This window comes from Salminus brasiliensis, chromosome 4 (genome assembly GCF_030463535.1).
Source record: "Salminus brasiliensis chromosome 4, fSalBra1.hap2, whole genome shotgun sequence".
In the NCBI taxonomy this organism is placed as follows: domain Eukaryota; kingdom Metazoa; phylum Chordata; class Actinopteri; order Characiformes; family Bryconidae; genus Salminus; species Salminus brasiliensis.
Window position 1 is genome coordinate 9440823 of NC_132881.1, and position 18726 is coordinate 9459548.

Here is an 18726-nt window from a genome sequence, read left to right on the forward strand (position 1 = left end):
TTTGGATGAACAACAAAATAAAAGTGGAAGTGGGAATTAATGTAAGACAGTAATTTTTCTCATTCAAAAAGTATTTTATGTTGCAGATTCGTTTGTATTAGTGACTTTTATTTTGTGGGGTCTGGCCAGAGCCACAAAGTAGTCGAGAGACTTTAGCTCGTTACTGGAGAGCGGGACTTAATCTGTAAGCAGCAACCTGATTGGTTGTTTTTGTTGAAGGGCGGGACATAAAGTAGCTGAAAGCATTGTTTAGAAGGGGTGTCCACAAATATTTGGACTTAGACACTGCTTGATTTACCAGCCTAGGACTGGAGGACTGGAGAGTGATCCATATTGAGGCCATGGAACAGCAGGGAGGCTCTCCACCAATGAAGCTCGTCTCTGGGACTGAATCAGGAGCAGTGGGTGTTCTGAAGGCAGTTTGAATCAAGAAGCACAACAAGAAAATTCAGAACCTAATTTCTGAACATCTTCAGTTGAGTCATGTATGATTGTTCCTGATCTGTTTCTTCAACTAGTTGTTTTTGGACCTAAATCTACATCTACAGAGGAGCTTCCATCTACTACCTCTGCTCTGAAGGAGGAGTATATTAAATGAGGGAGGATCATAGATGAAGGGTTTCTAAGTTGAGCTGGTGTGTGGTTTACCTGCTGAGGAGTACTGATAGACGTGGAGATGCAGACTAGGGCTGCAACTAACGATTATTTTAATAATCAATTAATCTGTCCAAAAAAAATACATTTCCATGTCTTTATTTAAAAATAGAACATTGAATAACAGAGCAAATAAGTGTGTACAATAATTCAATAATAATAGATTACATTATTAAATAAATTAAATAAATTAAAAATAAAATAAATGAAATAATAAAGAAAAATAAGTGCATTGCTGATGCAAACACTGCACTGTATTGGAGTGAGGAGTGAGACAGGATGAATTGCCTTTAGTTTGTATGTTTTTTTTTTTAACTTTTATAAAGCACATTTAAACACTGCTTAAGCGAATTACACAGATAATAAAAGTAACACACACACACTTACACACTCTATCATTGTCATTGTCCAGTTAAGCAAAAAACAGCATGTGCCGTGTTACACCGGTTCACATAGTGTGAGTGCACCGTTATGTTTCCTCACTTCAAAACAGAACTAACTGGGGTTATTGTAGTGACTGTGCTCCCACATTGGTGAGGATTTAAGCTGAACTTCTGTTCTGCGTCATTCATGTTTAATTTTTTGGAATATTTTTACTTCTTGATGTTAAATTTATTTTAAAGATTACGCCTCCGCTCTGACTCGCTTCGCTCATCTCCCTCTTATTTATAAATTTTTTCCAGAGTAGACAAAGCGCCACAGGTAACGTAAGCGGAGATGAGCTGATATGACAAGGCGAGTAACACATACATCGTGCGACACAACAAATCCATAATGAAATTCGTTGCCAACACTTTTAACAATCGATTATTATCAATTTTATAGATTCAGTGTAGCAGCTCTAATGCAGACATTTCCTCCAAGTCAGCCGTTTTGTAGATACTAGTGTCCTTCTGAAGCCGTACTGGTCTGCAGAGGAATGATTCCTTGAATTCTGAAACTAAAATACGAATGTTTAATTATTATTATTAATTATTTTGCACAGTTTAAAATATTACTATTTTTTACATATAAATTTACCATTTCTGTACAAGATGTTAAGGTTGTATAGAGGCCAAACCTTAATCCACTGCATTCAACCGATACTCACTTCGTAATCAATGCTAAACGAGTCTGCTTTCACTAAAGCTTTCTCTTCTTTTAAGCATATCATGAGTTTTAACTCTTTAAACAGTTTAAGAACTAGAGCTCAAGCTGTACGCACCTCTCCTCTGCCGTGCCGCAGAAGACTGGTGTTCTGCCGATTTCTACCCATCCAAATGTGATCTGTGCAAGCGCGGACCCACAACCCACCAACAAACGCTTTCATGTGTTTTTTTTTTTTTATGATAAATCTGTTTTTCTCACGTGCAAAATACAATCTCAGCAGACATGTAGAAAGTACTAGAGACCCAGACTTGAGTAAAAGTACAAGTGCTCTATCAAAAAAGTGACTTGAGTAGAAGTAGAAGTGTCTTTAAGCTCCAGACTTAAGTGGAAGTACTTAAGTATTGCATGTAGTTACTTAAGTACTGAAAGTAAAAGTACTGTATTGTGTTCTGTAGTTCTTACAGAAAGCAGTCAAAAGTCTGAGTATCAGTGTTTCTATTATTTCAAATGCTCAGACTTAAGTACTGTCACAGTTCCTCTGGCTGTAGTAGAAGGACAGAACTGTAGAAGACGGAGTTCATGAACATGAACCATTCGGCCACATACGAGTATTTGAAGGTGGGGAAGGTGGTGTTTCTTCTAGTGGTTCTTCCATCTCGGAATAAACTACAGAGCTCTAGCGTTAGTGTCCTCACTGCAGCTGCAGCACATAAACATCTAACGGAGTAAAAGTATTAAACTCATCCAAAATATGTAGTGAAGTAAAAGTGGAAGTAGGAGATAAAATAATCCTCCAGTAGATACAGATACAGTATTTTAGTACTTAAGTACAGTACTGAAGTAGTTCTACTTCATTACTATATATCTCTGAATCTGAGGATTTACTTGGGTGTTAATATATATAAATATATAAAAATGATTTCTTATTACCATTATTAGCTTATATTTACACTGACATGGTGATTTACACTCTCCTGCTGGGAGCGTTCTCTCATATAATGATTTTAGTCTATCATCATTTCCTACTTACTGGTGTATTAAGGCAGCTTTACCTGTAAATATACACTATGGTAACATTGACAGAAAACGTGATCCATGCACAAACCGTTCCTGGTTAGTGCGAGAAACATGAGTGATGACATCAACTAATTTTTTTTATTTAACTAAATTTAAAACTAATCTTAGTTGTTGCACCCAGACCTTGCAGAATAGTGTAAAATAGTGTGTATTTATGTGTATAGATTCTGGATTTGAATTTGTGTATCATATACTATATAATAAAAGTCACTTGACTTGATTTAGGTAAGCAGCCACTGAATCTGGATCATGATAATATTGTTAATGGTGATAATTCTGCAGATGATGCAGATCATTTGTCAGCCTGATAATGTCTCTGTCTGTCTGTCTGTCAGTCAGTACACACAGTGGCGGGGAAGGTGCAGGGACCCTGTCAACAGATCAGTGAAATGTGAGTACACACACAGACTAGCTTTCATCGAGCGAACCATCATCACCATCTCAGTGTATGTTCAACAGGGTAAAGTTAGTTAAAGGTTTTGGATTGGAATTAGGTTTATGAGTAGTGTTATGCTTTATTTTATAGGTGTTTGAGGTGTAGGATAAGTGAGACTCATGCACTACATGGACAGATGTATTGGGACACCTGCTCATTCATTCTTGATGCTGTTTTATTGGATTGACTGTCTCTAGTGTCTAGGGAAGGCTGGAGACAGCTTACTAGATTTTGGAGCATTGCTGTGAGGATTTGATTGCATTCAGCAAGAAGAGCATTGGTAAGGTCAGGATGTTAAATAATCACCACCCCAACTTATTCCAAAAGTATTGGATGAAACACCATTAATCACTCCAGAGAATGTGTTTGAGCTATGGCGCAGTGGAACAATCCACAGTTCCACTGTGCCACAGCTTAATACTGGGGGGCTTTATACCCCTCTGCCCCACGACTGGCATTAGGCAGCATGGTGCCAATAGATGAATGCTCCAGAGAGTCCTATTCTGTTGGCACTACTTCTCTACAAAGACTAAAGTGTGTGCATTTGCATATATGTGCAATGGGTGCAATTTAAAGTAGCTGAATGCATTTATTAGAAGGGGTGTCCACAAACATTTGGGCATATAGTGTGGGTTAAGTGAAAGGGTTTGCAAGTAGTTTTAGACAACCCAAATTTTACAAATATTTTTACAGTAAAATGTTACAATATCTGCAGTTTATTGAACAATTCTTCATGCAGCTCATGATTAAACATGAGAGAAAAAGTACATTTATTTACAAGAGAAGTGATCATTAAAGTGCAGTGGTTGAATGCAGCACCACAGTCTTCACCTCTTCTTCTTGTCCTGCTCAGGCATCCACTTGCGTGTTCCAGAGGGTGACCTGAAGACCTAAGTGATGCGGACCTAAATTTCCACACTTAATTAGTGTTGGACAGCGGACCTCCTCTTACAGACACTGCTAGATTTTTTTGGCCCAGCTGCAGACTGTAGGACTGGAGATGTCCTACCACATTCTGGTAGTCCCTCACACTGAGGTCATGGATCAGCCCGTCCGGGGGGCAGCCCGTCTCTGTGACTGAATCAGGAGCAGTAGGTGGTCGGCAGGCAGTCTGAATCAAGAAGCACAACAAGAAGATTCAGAACCTGATTATTGAACATCTTCAGTTGAGTCATGTATGATTTTTCCTGATCTGTTTCTTAAACTGGTTGCTTTTGGAAGTAAATCTACATCTACCTCTGAAGGAAGAGTCTGTTCATGAGGTCAGTATGGTCCAGCCTGGAGCTCAGCACCTGTATTGGAAAATAGGTACACCAGCACAACCTAGAAACCCTTCATCAATTCTCATTGATTTAATAGACTCCTCCTTCAGAGCAGAGGTAGTAAAGCTCCTCTGTAGATGTAGATTTAGGTCCTAAAACAACCTGTTTTTGTTGGATGTCTTCAGTGTCCAGGGAAAAAAGACTCTCTACTAGATTTTGAAGCATTCAGCCACAAGAGCATTAGTGAGGTCAGGATGTTGGATGATGAACACCCCACAGTTCCACAGTTTGCACATATGTGTCAAAAGTGTGTGCAACATAAAGTAGATGAATGCATTTCTAAGAAGGGGTCTCCACAAACATTTGGACATAAAGTGTAAGTTAACTGAAACGCTTGGTTTTAGGGGCAGCGGTGTCTCAGCGGTTAGAGCGTCTGGCTATCGATAACAGGGTTGTGGGTTCAATTCCTGGGCTTGGCAAGCTGCCAATGTTGGGCCCTTGAGCAAGGCCCTTTAACCTCTCTGCTCCCTGGGTCGCTGGAGTTGGCTGCCCACCGCTCGGGGTGTGTGTGTACTCCCTGCCCCTAGATCATTAGTGTGTGTGTGTTCACTACCACAGATCGGTTAAATGCGGAGGACACATTTCGCTGTGCAGTGACAAATACATGCACCTTTACCTTTTTCTTTTTTGGTAGGTCTGAAAGTAGGTTAGTTTTAAACAACTGAAAAGGAGAAATTTGAAAAAGATCTTTTTACAATAAAATTTAACAATATCTGCATTTCATTGTACAATTCTTCATGCAGCTCATGATTAAACATCTGTTCTGAGAGAAAAAGTACATTTATTTACAAGAGAAGTGATCATTAAAGTGCAGTGGTTGAATGTTCTTCACCTCATCTACAGAGGAGCTTTACTACCTCTGATCTGAAGGAGGAGTCTATTAAATGAGGGAGGATCATGGTTGAAGGGGTTCTAGGTTGTGCTGGTGTGTGATTTACCTGCTGAGGAGTACTTACAGACTTGGAGATGCAGCTGTAAGTGTGGACCAGCCTGGAGCTCAACACCTGTATTGAGATCTCTGGAGCTTTGGCCTTAGAAAGTCTACTTTTTAGCTGCAAGTACTTCAGCCGTCTAGTAGGTACTAGTTTCCTCCTGAGGCCGTACTGACCTGCAGAGGAACGATTCCTCAAATCCTGAAACTAAAATATGTATATTTAATAATTACACACAGTAACAATAATTAGTCTAATTTAATAAAAATACACCTCAGAAGATAAATGTACCATTTCTGTAGGAAATAAATCTTGCTGTTGTTAAAACAACCCTTGAGGAGCAGATCTGTGATACTCATCACACTGGTTCCTACAACAGCTTGCACTGCTAATGACAGAAAGAACAGAAAAACCAGAGGAAGCTGAAGGTGTGGAAGGCGATGCCAAGGCCCAGCTCATTTGTGTGACTACTTGATTTCAGATCCCCTGAGGTGGTGTACTGAAGCTAAATTACACACATTCAGTCACTGTCCAATTACTTATGACCCTGATTGTATTTAAATCAGCCCAACATTTTAAGCTCTAATGTTTATCTAATGTTGGTCTTGTCCATGGTTAGGTTTGGAGTCTGACTGTTTGAGGCTGTGGACAGGTGTCTTTTATACAGATAACAAGGTCAAACAGGTGGCATTAATACAGGTAACAGGTGGAGGACAGAATAGCTTCCTAAAGAAGAAGTTACAGGCCTGTGAGAGCCAGAAATCTTGCTTGTTTGTGGGTGACCAAATACTTATTTTCCAACATAATTTACAAATAAATTCTTTAAAAATTCTACCATCTGATTTCCTGGATTTGTTTTCCTCATTGTCCTCCCTTGTCTTTCATAGTTTCACACACCTCTTATTGTTCTAAGTAGGAGAACTTGCACAATCAGTGGCTGACTAAATACTTTTTTTTGTCTCACTATAAATGATTATTAAATACAACAAATGAAAATCAAAATAAATGAACTAAAATAAAGAATGACGTTCACCTGTTAATGTTATTGTCATGGCGTGTACGGCCAGACCTGAAGGGATGAACACTCGCAGAAATGGAAATCGAAGCAAGATACTTTATTAACCAAATACAAAACAATGGGATCCAAAAAGCAAAGTGCAGCAACATGGGCAAAACCATGAACAGAACCAAAACGCAACAAGTCAGATGGCAAACAAAACAAACCTGGGACTGGGAGGAGCAGGGAGCTAAACGAGAGTGAAACGAGGGGGAAAACTAAAGGGGTATAAACACAAAGCCACAAACCTCGCTTGGGCAGAGAGGGGAGATACTAAGGACAGAGCCGAGCTCTGTGTACAAACAAAGGTAGCGGGGGAACCAGCTGCCAGACCAGAAAGCAAGGCCGACCTAACCTGAACCTGTAGAGTACTGCCTAGAACTTGGTTCACCATGGAACCTGAGCAGGAAGCGAACGTACCTGGCTTGCCTCCGAGTCGGACAGAGAATCTCTCCTAAACATGGGCCGCAAAACTAGAGCTGACCTGAACACGGCGGTAACGTGTGAGGAATCCCAGAGCGTCACAGGGATTCCAGTAGAGTCAATTCACGGCAGTGAACAAAGGGAACTACGCTCCTTTAGTACTCCCAGTCCCAGGTGAAACACATGAACAATGAATCAACACAAATGAACAGAAACGAACAGGAAGTCCTTATTATTATTACTATTATTATTTAATATCTTTTAATTATAATAATATTATTTTTGAACATCCAGTGAACAGTTTAAACTCACCTGGCATATCGAGAATCTCTACACCCAACTGAATGACGTGTGGAAGAAACGCCATCTAGCGATCATTATATGTCAGTAACAGCTTCCTTGTATAAATATAAAGTGGTATGAGGAGTTTAATTGAACCCTACGCCACTGTTTCCTTAAACTAGAAGCTGAGTGAATATTTACTGCTGGAAGGTCTAATTTACACTGGAGAGTGATATCATTTTTCTTTATGCTTTAAAAATTAAATTCTTTAGAAATTTTTATTCAGTTTTTATTACACACTGTGCTGTAATGGCTCCCGCTCCCATTTTTACAGTTTTCATGTGTTTTTCATGATAATTCTGTTTTTCTCGTTGCTTCATGCAATCTCTGCTTACCGTTAATATTTGCTAGAGTGAAAAAGTGTAAACTGTGATTAAAAAAATAAAAGTAATAAAAAACGATTTCTTATCACCTCTGTTACCTCATAATTATTACTCTCATATAGTCACTAACACTATATCTCTCATATACGTCTGCTGGGAGCATTCTCTGATATGATGCTTTTAGCCTGTAGAAATATCCCACCTACTGGTTAATTTAGGCACATTTACCTTCATAAAGAAACACATGGCTGCACAACTCGACCGGACCGCCATCGTCTGCATAGCAATTATCAAACAGGTACAAACTACATCCTCTCCTTATTAGAAGTACTTGAGCATCTTTGGTGTAGAGATGGTTATTGAGAAGCTTTTCAGAGTATTAACACAGTTCAGTGCTGTTGAAGCATTTGACTCCTGACTCCATGCTGCCATCTAGCGTCTAGTTTCATTTCCTACAATGACTGTTTCTGTCCTTTAATACAACGTAAATGTCAATTTGATATTTTCTAAATTAAATTAATATACCACTGATATAATTCTCATTCTTATTAACAACCGATAAAGATAATAAAATAAACTTTATTTTACCTAAAAATGTCTCTCTCTTTTTTCTTTTTTTACACACTTTCACACACTCTGGAAAGTGGGCGTCAGAGTGACTGCATTCAACCCATATTCACTTCCTAATCAATGCTAAACGAGTCTGTGTGTGTCTGTTGGGATTGTTGGGCCCTCATCTGTTTAGACGCATACTATCCTAATTGCTGCTGCCCTAACATTGCATTTAAACCACTCCCATTTGTTCAGAGGTGAAATTTCCAGTAGTGAAATATCTTCAATTAAGTAAAAGGTTACTATTAAATTTCCAAATTGAATTCAAAGGTGATTTACATTTGTTCCCAAGAGAGGAACAAGGTAACTGAACAGTGATCAGTTAAAGGAGATGCTGAAATTTCACAGCTTAAAATACTATCCGTCACATTGTGAGGGATTAACCAGTAGTGTAGCCTTGAACACTGACCGTTATTGGAAGCATTAAACCAGGTGTACTGTCTGGCATTGGGGTTTCCTGTCCTCCAACAGTCTGTCAGATTAGTATTGGAGACTAAGTTATTGAAAATATAATCATAATGCTGCCCTCTAGAGGGAAGACGGTCAACTGAGCCATCTGGAACTACATTAAAGTCTTCTCCTATAACAACCTGATCTGTCGAGTATTTTACCTTCCATTACTTTATCTTCCTACAAAGGTCTGCTTCAAATATTTGGTTAATCGCAATACTGTTAATCGCATATACACAAACTAAAATGAATTTTGCTCCATCAGTATTCACAACTACCAATGACTAATAACATCTGTATCACATACATGGTCCAATAAATCTACACTATGGTAGCTTGCTTTGACAAGTAAGTGAAACTCACCAGAACATGTGATCCATGTACAAACGGTCCGAGTTAGCACAAGAAATATGCGTGGTGACGTCAACAACTAATCGTCTATTAAATACTAATGAACTAATTGGGTCGTCGATTTTTGTAGACTATGTCGATTAGCTGTTGCACCCCTACAGCAGATATTCTGTCTGGTTTGTTCTGTAAAGTAATGAAATAAAAACAGTAATATTACTAATATTAGAATCTAAACAGTTGGTAATTATGTGGAATATTATATGGAAATTATATAAACATCAGGGAAAATATGTAAAATTGGTATATTTGGAATAGTACAATAATATATGTTGTTTATATCCTGTAATATAACCTTATTTTCTACTACAGACTCACTCACTATAAGAGCTTATATGTAAATATGTTTATTTGGAACAGATCGTGCATAATAGTGTAAAATAGTGTATATGTTTATATATTCTGTATTTGAATGTGAATATTGTATACTTGGTCACTATAAAAGATTTTTAAATATAAATATAAAAGACTATAAAAGATTTTAGGGAAGCACTCATTTGTTAGCCTGATAATGTCTCTGTCTGTCTGTCTCTCAGTAAAGGCTGAAGAGGCCATGGACCAGCACAGAGGTCCCTCCACCAGTGGAGCTTGTCTCGGACTGAGTCAGAAATAGTGGGTGGACTAACGTAAGTCTAAATCAAGTGTGATTCAGAACCTGATTTCTGAACATCTTCAGTTGAGTCATGTATGAATGCTGCTGATCTGTTTCTTAAACTGGTTGTTTTTGGAACTAAATCTACATCCACAGAGGAGCTTTACTACCTCTGATCTAAAGGAGAAGTGTATTCAATGAGGGAGGAGCATAGTAATGAGGCCGCCCTGACCTGCAGACAAACGATTTCTCAAACCCTGAAACTAAAATATGAATATTTAATCATTATGTACATTTTAAAATATTTATCTAAATTTCATAAAAATATACCTCAGAAGATAAATGTACCATTTCTGTAGGAGATGTTCCCAAATAAATCTTGCTGTTGGTAAAACAACCATTGAGGAGCAGATTGTGGTACTCATCATCCATAAGGAGCTGAAGGTCTGGACAGCGATGCCAAGGTTCCTATTTTCCTGTTATTTAAACAATTATTTTTTAAACCAGATATGAACCAATTATGGTTACCTGGTGGATTTGATTGCATTCTGCGACAACAGCTTTAGTGAGGTCAGTATATTGGTTGATCACCCCACCTAATCATCCCCAACTCTCCAACCCATCTCTAAAATTTTGTATGGAGCACCATCCATCATTTCAGAAAACACAGTTCCACTGCTCCACAGCTCAATCTAACCTACAGGGGCTAGACAAGCTGTGTGTGTGTGTGCATTTGCACATCTGTGTCAGCAATGGGTGCAACATAAAGTAGCTGAAAGCATTGTTTAGAAAGGTTGTCCACAAATATTTGGACTTATTGTGTAAGTTAAGTGAAACGCTTGGTAGGTTTGAAAGTAGGTTACTCTCAGACAACCCTGAAAAAAGTGCAGTGGTTGAATGTTCTTCACCTCAGGCATCAGCTCTCCACTGGTGTCCAGTTCAATATGGAGGGTGAAGCTTGTTCCGGTGGCCTCAGTGATACAGACCAGAACTTCCACACTCTGTTGGACAGCGGATCTCCTCCCATAGACACTGCTTGATTTACCAGCCTAGGACCAGAGGACCGGAAAGTGATCCATACTGAGGCCATGGAACAGCAGGGATGTCTCTCCACCAATGAAGCTTGTCTCTGGGACTGAATCAGGAGCAGTGGGTGTTCTGAAGGCAGTCTGAATCAAGAAACACAACAAGAAGATTCAGAACCTGATTTCTGAACATCTTCAGTTGAGTCATGTACAGGTGCTGGTCATAAAATTAGAATATTTTGAAAAAGATGATTTATTTCAATTCCATTCAAAAAGGTAAACTTGTATATTATATTAATTCATTACACACAGACTGATATATTTCAAGTGTTTATTTATTTTAATTTTGATGGTTATAACTGACAACTAATGAAACCCCAAATTCAATATTTATATTATATCTATCAATATATATATATATATATATATATATATATATGGAAACTCAGTTGTTTCTGATGTGGACATGAAGCGGACTTACTGAGAAGCAATGCACTGTAAAAAGTGGGACTGGGGTTCATTAATATTTACTAAATAATTAAAAGTTACCAACACATAATAAAATAAGAATATATGTAGTTTAAAATCAAATCGAGTTTTTAATGTTTTTATTAATTGTATGTAACACAAATATTGCTTTAATAATAAAATTAGCTGAGTAGAATTTACTTAACGGCAATATTATATATATATAAGTTGCTAGTACTCGGACATCACGAAGCGCTGTTGATTCTGATTGGGTTGTTAAAATTGATTTTTGAACGTCTATGATTATCTGCAAGACTAAGCACACACCAAAGCTCTGCATACTGTTAGTCATAGTCTGACGCCAATAAAAAAGGGTTGATTTACTCATTGTAGCAGTTACTGATTAAAGATTACCCAAGGAAAATGCACTGCTGGGATTCAAACCCAGGATCTCCTGTGTACTAGACAGGCACTACAACCAACTAAGCCACTGCGCCCTACCTGAAAGGTAATCTATATCAATACAATATAGCTTCAGGCAAATTCAAAAACATTCTCTTGCATACAAACTTCACACAGACAGAAAAAACAACTTCCCTGAATAGGAACCTCTGCATTTTCCAGAAACAAAAAACATCACATGTACATATACATGTACAGAGTAGGAGACCTGGTCACACAGAATGTACACACAAAAGCTTAGCATCTTTTGTTTAGCCTTCAGGTTCCATTTAAACATCTTTTAATGGATCAGCAAACATCATTCTGATTCAGAAAAGGCTAAAATCCAAAATTTCAAACTGCTTCCTCTCACTTTTAAAAAATACATGCAGAATCTTCTGCAGCACAAATATGTTCCAATACCCCAACATCAAACAGAATATTTCTGAAAGTTTGAAATTGCTATTAATTAGGTAAAAAGACTAGACCAAATCTTGCAAATAAAAGTACAAAAAGGTAGTAGACAGAGCTATAAAGAAGAGGAAACACTCTCGACTCTGGTGGGACTCAAACCCACAACCTTTGAATTGCTCCAGCTATTTATCTAGAAGTCCAATGTGCTATCCATTGCATCACAGAGGCCAGTTTATGAAATGGGTTCCTTGGCCAACCTTCCTATAAAATAACAGTAGTGCTGCTAATATTTGAGGCAAATAATGAATTTACTATGCATATGTAAATCCCAGTGGTCTGATGATTATCTGCAGGTCTAAGCAAACACCAATGCTCTGCATACTGTTAGTCATAGTCTGACGTCAATAAAAAAAAGGGTTGATTTACTCATTGTAGCAGTTACTGATTAAAGATTACCCAAGGAAAAAGCACCGCTGGGATTCAAACCCAGGATCTCCTGTTTACTAGACAGGCGCAATAACCAACTAAGCCGCGGCGCCGTACCTGACTGGTCTTCTATATCAATACAATATAGCTTCAGGCAAACTCAAAAACATTCTCTTGCATACAAACTTCACACAGACAGCAAAAACAACTTCCCTGATTAGGAACCTCTGCATTTTCCAGAAACAAATAACATCAACTCTGAAAGCTTGTCTCAATTGCTTAAACCTATCATATACATGTACAGAGTACTAGACCTTGTCACACAGAATGTACACACAAAACTTAGCATCTTTTGTTTACCCTTCAGGTTCATTTTAAACATCTTTTAATGGATCAGCAAACATCATTCTGATTCAGAAAAGGCTAAAATCCAACATTTCAAACTGCTTCATCTCACTTTTCACAAATACATGCAGAATCTTCTGCAGCAAAAATATGTTCCAAGACCCCAACATCAAACAGAATATTTCTGAAAGTTTGAAATTGCTATTAATTAGGTAAAAAGACTAGAGAAAATCTTGCAAATAACAGTACAAAAAGGTAGTAGACAGAGCTATAAAGAAGAGGAAACACTCTCGACTCTGGTGGGACTCGAACCCAAAACCTCTGAATTGCTCCAGCTATGCATCTAGAAGTCCAATGCCCTAACCATTGACCCACAGAGCCCAGTTGAAGAAACTGGATCCTTGGCCAACCTTCCTATAACATAACAGTAGTGCTGCTAATATTTGAGGCAAATAATGAATTTAATATGCATATGTAAATCCCAGTGGTCTGATGATTATCTGCAAGTCTAAGCACTCACCAAAGCTCTGCATACTGTTAGTCATAGTCTGACGCCAATAAAAAAAGGGTTGATTTACTCAATGTAGCAGTTACTGATTAAAGATTACCCAAGGAAAAGGCACTGCTGGGATTCGAACCCAGGACCTCCTGTTTACTAGACAGACGCTATAACCAACTAAGCCACAGCGCCCTACCTGACTGGTCTTCTAAATCAATACAATATAGCTTCAGGCAAACTCAAAAACATTCTCTTGCATACAAACTTCACACAGACAGCAAAAACAACTTCCCTGATTAGGAACCTCTGCATTTTCCAGAAACAAATAACATCAACTCTGAAAGCTTGTCTCAATTGCTTAAACCTATCATATACATGTACAGAGTACTAGACCTTGTCACACAGAATGTACACACAAAACTTAGCATCTTTTGTTTACCCTTCAGGTTCATTTTAAACATCTTTTAATGGATCAGCAAACATCATTCTGATTCAGAAAAGGCTAAAATCCAACATTTCAAACTGCTTCATCTCACTTTTCACAAATACATGCAGAATCTTCTGCAGCACAAATATGTTCCAAGACCCCAACATCAAACAGAATATTTCTGAAAGTTTGAAATTGCTATTAATTAGGTAAAAAGACTAGAGAAAATCTTGCAAATAACAGTACAAAAAGGTAGTAGACAGAGCTATAAAGAAGAGGAAACACTCTCGACTCTGGTGGGACTCGAACCCACAACCTTTGAATTGCTCCAGCTATTTATCTAGAAGTCAAATGCGCTATCCACTGTGACACAGAGCCCAGGTGAAGAAATTGGTTCCTTGGCCAACCTTCCTATAAAATAACAGTAGTGCTGCTAATATTTGAGGCAAATAATAAATTTACTATGCATATGTAAATCCCAGTGGTCTGATGATTATCTGCAAGTCTAAGCACACACCAAAGCTCTGCATACTGTTAGTCATAGTCTGACGCCAATAAAAAAAGGGTTGATTTACTCATTGTAGCAGTTACTAATTAAAGATTACCCAAGGAAAAGGCACCGCTGGGATTCGAACCCAGGATCTCCTGTTTACTAGACAGGCGCTACAACCAACTAAGCCACGGCACCCTACCTGACAGGTTTTCTATATCAACACAATATAGCTTCAGGCAAACTCAAAAACATTCTCTTGCATACAAACTTCACACAGACAGCAAAAAAAACTTTCCTGATTAGGAACCTCTGCATTTTCCAGAAACAAATAACATCAACTCTGAAAGCTTGTCTCAATTGCTTAAACCTATCATACACATGTACAGAGTACTAGACCTTGTCACGCAGAATGTACACACAAAACTTAGCATCTTTTGTTTACCCTTCAGGTTCTGTTTAAACATCTTTTAATGGATCAGCAAACATCATTCTGATTCAGAAAAGGCTAAAATCCTACATTTCAAACTGCTTCATCTCACTTTTCACAAATACATGCAGAATCTTCTGCAGCACAAATATGTTCCAATACCCCAACATCAAACAGAATATTTCTGAAAGTTTGAAATTGCTATTAATTAGGTAAAAAGACTAGAGAAAATCTTGCAAATAAAAGTACAAAAAGGTAGTAGACAGAGCTATAAAGAAGAGGAAACACTCTCGACTCTGGTGGGACTCGAACCCACAACCCTTGAATTGCTCCAGCTATTTAACTAGAAGTTCAAAGAGCTATCTATTGCACCACAGAGCCCAGGTGAAGAAGCTGGTTCCTTGGCCAACCTTCCTATAAAATAACAGTAGTGCTGCTAATATTTGAGGCAAATAATAAATTTACTATGCATATGTAAATCCCAGTGCTCTGATGATTATCTGCAAGTCTAAGCACACACCAAAGCTCTGCATACTGTTAGCCATAGTCTGACGCCAATAAAAAAAGGGTTGATTTACTCATTGTAGCAGTTACTGATTAAAGATTACCCAAGGAAAAGGTACCGCTGGGATTCCAACCCAGGATCTCCTGTTTACTAGACAGGCGCTATAACCAACTAAGACACGGCACCCTAATTGACTGGTTTTCTATATCAACACAATATAGCTTCAGGCAAACTCAAAAACATTCTCTTGCATACAAACTTTACACAGACAGCAAAAACAACTTCCCTGATTAGGAACCTCTGCATTTTCCAGAAACAAATAACATCAACTCTGAAAGCTTGTCTCAATTGCTTAAACCTATCATATACATGTACAGAGTACTAGACCTTGTCACGCAGAATGTACACACAAAACTTAGCATCTTTTGTTTACCCTTCAGGTTCCGTTTAAACATCTTTTAATGGATCAGTAAACATCATTCTGATTCAGAAAAGGCTAAAATCCTACATTTCAAACTGCTTCATCTCACTTTTCACAAATACATGCAGAATCTTCTGCAGCACAAATATGTTCCAATACCCCAACATCAAACAGAATATTTCTTAAAGTTTGAAATTGCTATTAATTAGGTAAAAAGACTAGAGAAAATCTTGCAAATAAAAGTACAAAAAGGTAGTAGACAGAGCTATAAAGAAGAGGAAACACTCTCGACTCTTTTGGGAGTCGAACCCACAACCTTTGAATTGCTCCAGCTATTTATCTAAAAGTCCAATGCGCTATCCACTGCTACACAGAGCCCAGGTGAAGAAACTGGTTCCTTGGCCAACCTTCCTATAAAATAACAGTAGTGCTGCTAATATTTGAGGCAAATAATGAATTTACTACGCATATGTAAATCCCAGTGGTCTGATGATTATCTGCAAGTCTAAGCACACACCAAAGCTCTGCATACTGTTAGTCATAGTCTGACGCCAATAAAAAAAGGTTTGATTTACTCATTGTAGCAGTTACTGATTAAAGATTACCCAAGGAAGAGGCACCGCTGGGATTCGAACGCAGGATCTCCTGTTTACTAAACGGAGACTGGGGTTCGATTCCTGGTCTGGGTGACTGTGCTGTGCTACACCAAGAAGAGTCCTTGGGCAAGACTCCTAACACTACACTGTCCCACCTCTGTGAGTCGCTCTGGATAAGGGCGTCTGCTAAATGCCATAAATGTAAATGTAAATGTAAATGTAAACAGGCCCTATAACCAACTAAGCCACGGCGCCCTACATGACTGGTTTTCTATATCAATACAATGTAGCTTCAGGCAAACTCAAAAACATTCTCTTGCATACAAACTTCACACAGACAGCAAAAACAACTTCCCTGATTAGGAACCTCTGCATTTTCCAGAAAAAAATAACATCAACTCTGAAAGCTTGTCTCAATTGCTTAAACCTATCATATACATGTACAGAGTCCTAGACCTTGTCACGCAGAATGTACACACAAAACTTAGCATCTTTTGTTTACCCTTCAGGTTCCGTTTAAACATCTTTTAATGGATCAGCAAACATCATTCTGATTCAGAAAAGGCTAAAATCCTACATTTCAAACTGCTTCATCTCACTTTTCACAAATACATGCAGAATCTTCTGCAGCACAAATATGTTCCAATACCGCAACATCAAACAGAATATTTCTGAAAGTTTGAAATTGCTATTAATTAGGTAAAAAGACTAGAGAAAATCTTGCAAATAAAAGTACAAAAAGGTAGTAGACAGAGCTATAAAGAAGAGGAAAAACTCTTGACTCTGGTGAGACTCGAACCCACAACCTTTGAATTGCTCCAGTTAGTTATCTAGAAGTCCAATGCGCTATCCATTGCGCCACAGAGCCCAGGTGAAGAAACTGGTTCCTTGGCCAACCTTCCTATACAATAACAGTAGTGCTGCTAATATTTGAGGCAAATAATAAATTTACTATGCATATGTAAATCCCAGTGGTCTGATGATTGTCTGCAAGTCTAAGCACACACCAAAGCTCTGCATACTGTTAGTCATAGTCTGACGCCAATAAAAAAAGGGTTGATTTACTCATTGTAGCAGTTACTAATTAAAGATTACCCAAGGAAAAGGCACCGCGGGGATTCAAACCCAGGATCTCCTGTTTACTAGACAGGCGCTATAACCAACTAAGCCACGGCAGCCTACCTGAGCGGCTTTTTATATCAACACAATATAGCTTCAGGCAAACTCAAAAACATTCTATTGCATACAAACTTCACACAGACAGCAAAAACAACTTCCCTGATTAGGAACCTCTGCATTTTCCAGAAAAAAATAACATCAACTCTGAAAGCTTGTCTCAATTGCTTAAACCTATCATACACATGTACAGAGTACTAGACCTTGTCACGCAGAATGTACACACAAAACTTAGCATCTTTTGTTTACCCTTCAGGTTCCGTTTAAACATCTTTTAATGGATCAGTAAACATCATTCTGATTCAGAAAAGGCTAAAATCCTACATTTCAAACTGCTTCATCTCACTTTTCACAAATACATGCAGAATCTTCTGCAGCACAAATATGTTCCAATACCCCAACATTAAATAGAATATTTCAGAAAGTTTGAAATTGCTATTAATTAGGTAAAAAGACTAGATAAAATCTTGCAAATAAAAGTACAAAAAGGTAGTAGACAGAGCTATAAAGAAGAGGAAACGCTCTCGACTCTGGGGGGACTCGAACCCACAACCTTTGAATTGCTCCAGCTATTTATCTAGAAGTCCAATGCGCTATCCACTGCTACACAGAGCCCAGGTGAAGAAACTGGTTCCTTGGCCAACCTTCCTATAAAATAACAGTAGTGCTGCTAATATTTGACGCAAATAATGAATTTACTACGCATATGTAAGTCCCAGTGGTCTGATGATTATCTGCAAGTCTAAGCACACACCAAAGCTCTGCATACTGTTAGTCATAGTCTGACGCCAATAAAAAAAGGGTTGATTTACTCATTGTAGCAGTTACTGATTAAAGATTACCCAAGGAAGAGGCACCGCTGGGATTCGAACCCATGATCTCCTGTTTACTAGACAGGCGCTATAACCAACTAAGCCACAGCGCCCTACCTGACTGGTCTGCTATATCAATACAATATAGCTTCAGGCAAACTCAAAAACATTCTCTTGCATACAAACTTCACACAGACAGCAAAAACAACTTCCCTGATTAGGGACCTCTGCATTTTCCAGAAACAAATAACATCAACTCTGAAAGCTTGTCTCAATTGCTTAAACCTATCATATACATGTACAGAGTACTAGACCTTGTCACGCAGAATGTACACACAAAACTTAGCATCTTTTGTTTACCCTTCAGGTTCCGTTTAAACATCTTTTAATGGATCAGTAAACATCATTCTGATTCAGAAAAGGCTAAAATCCTACATTTCAAACTGCTTCATCTCACTTTTCACAAATACATGCAGAATCTTCTGCAGCACAAATATGTTCCAATACCCCAACATCAAACAGAATATTTCTTAA

At 38.2% G+C, this 18726-nt stretch overlaps 2 non-coding genes across 2 annotated transcripts; both read right to left on the minus strand.

The window, feature by feature from the left end:
- Positions 1–13453: 13453 nt before the first annotated feature.
- Positions 13454–13527, minus strand: trnat-agu (transfer RNA threonine (anticodon AGU)). Its single transcript has one exon. It is a non-coding gene; the product is annotated as a tRNA-Thr (tRNA).
- A 3455-nt stretch (positions 13528–16982) lies between these two features.
- On the minus strand, positions 16983–17072 carry trnar-ucu (transfer RNA arginine (anticodon UCU)). Its single transcript is given in 2 exon segments — positions 16983–17018; positions 17036–17072. It is a non-coding gene; the product is annotated as a tRNA-Arg (tRNA).
- Positions 17073–18726: the final 1654 nt, after the last annotated feature.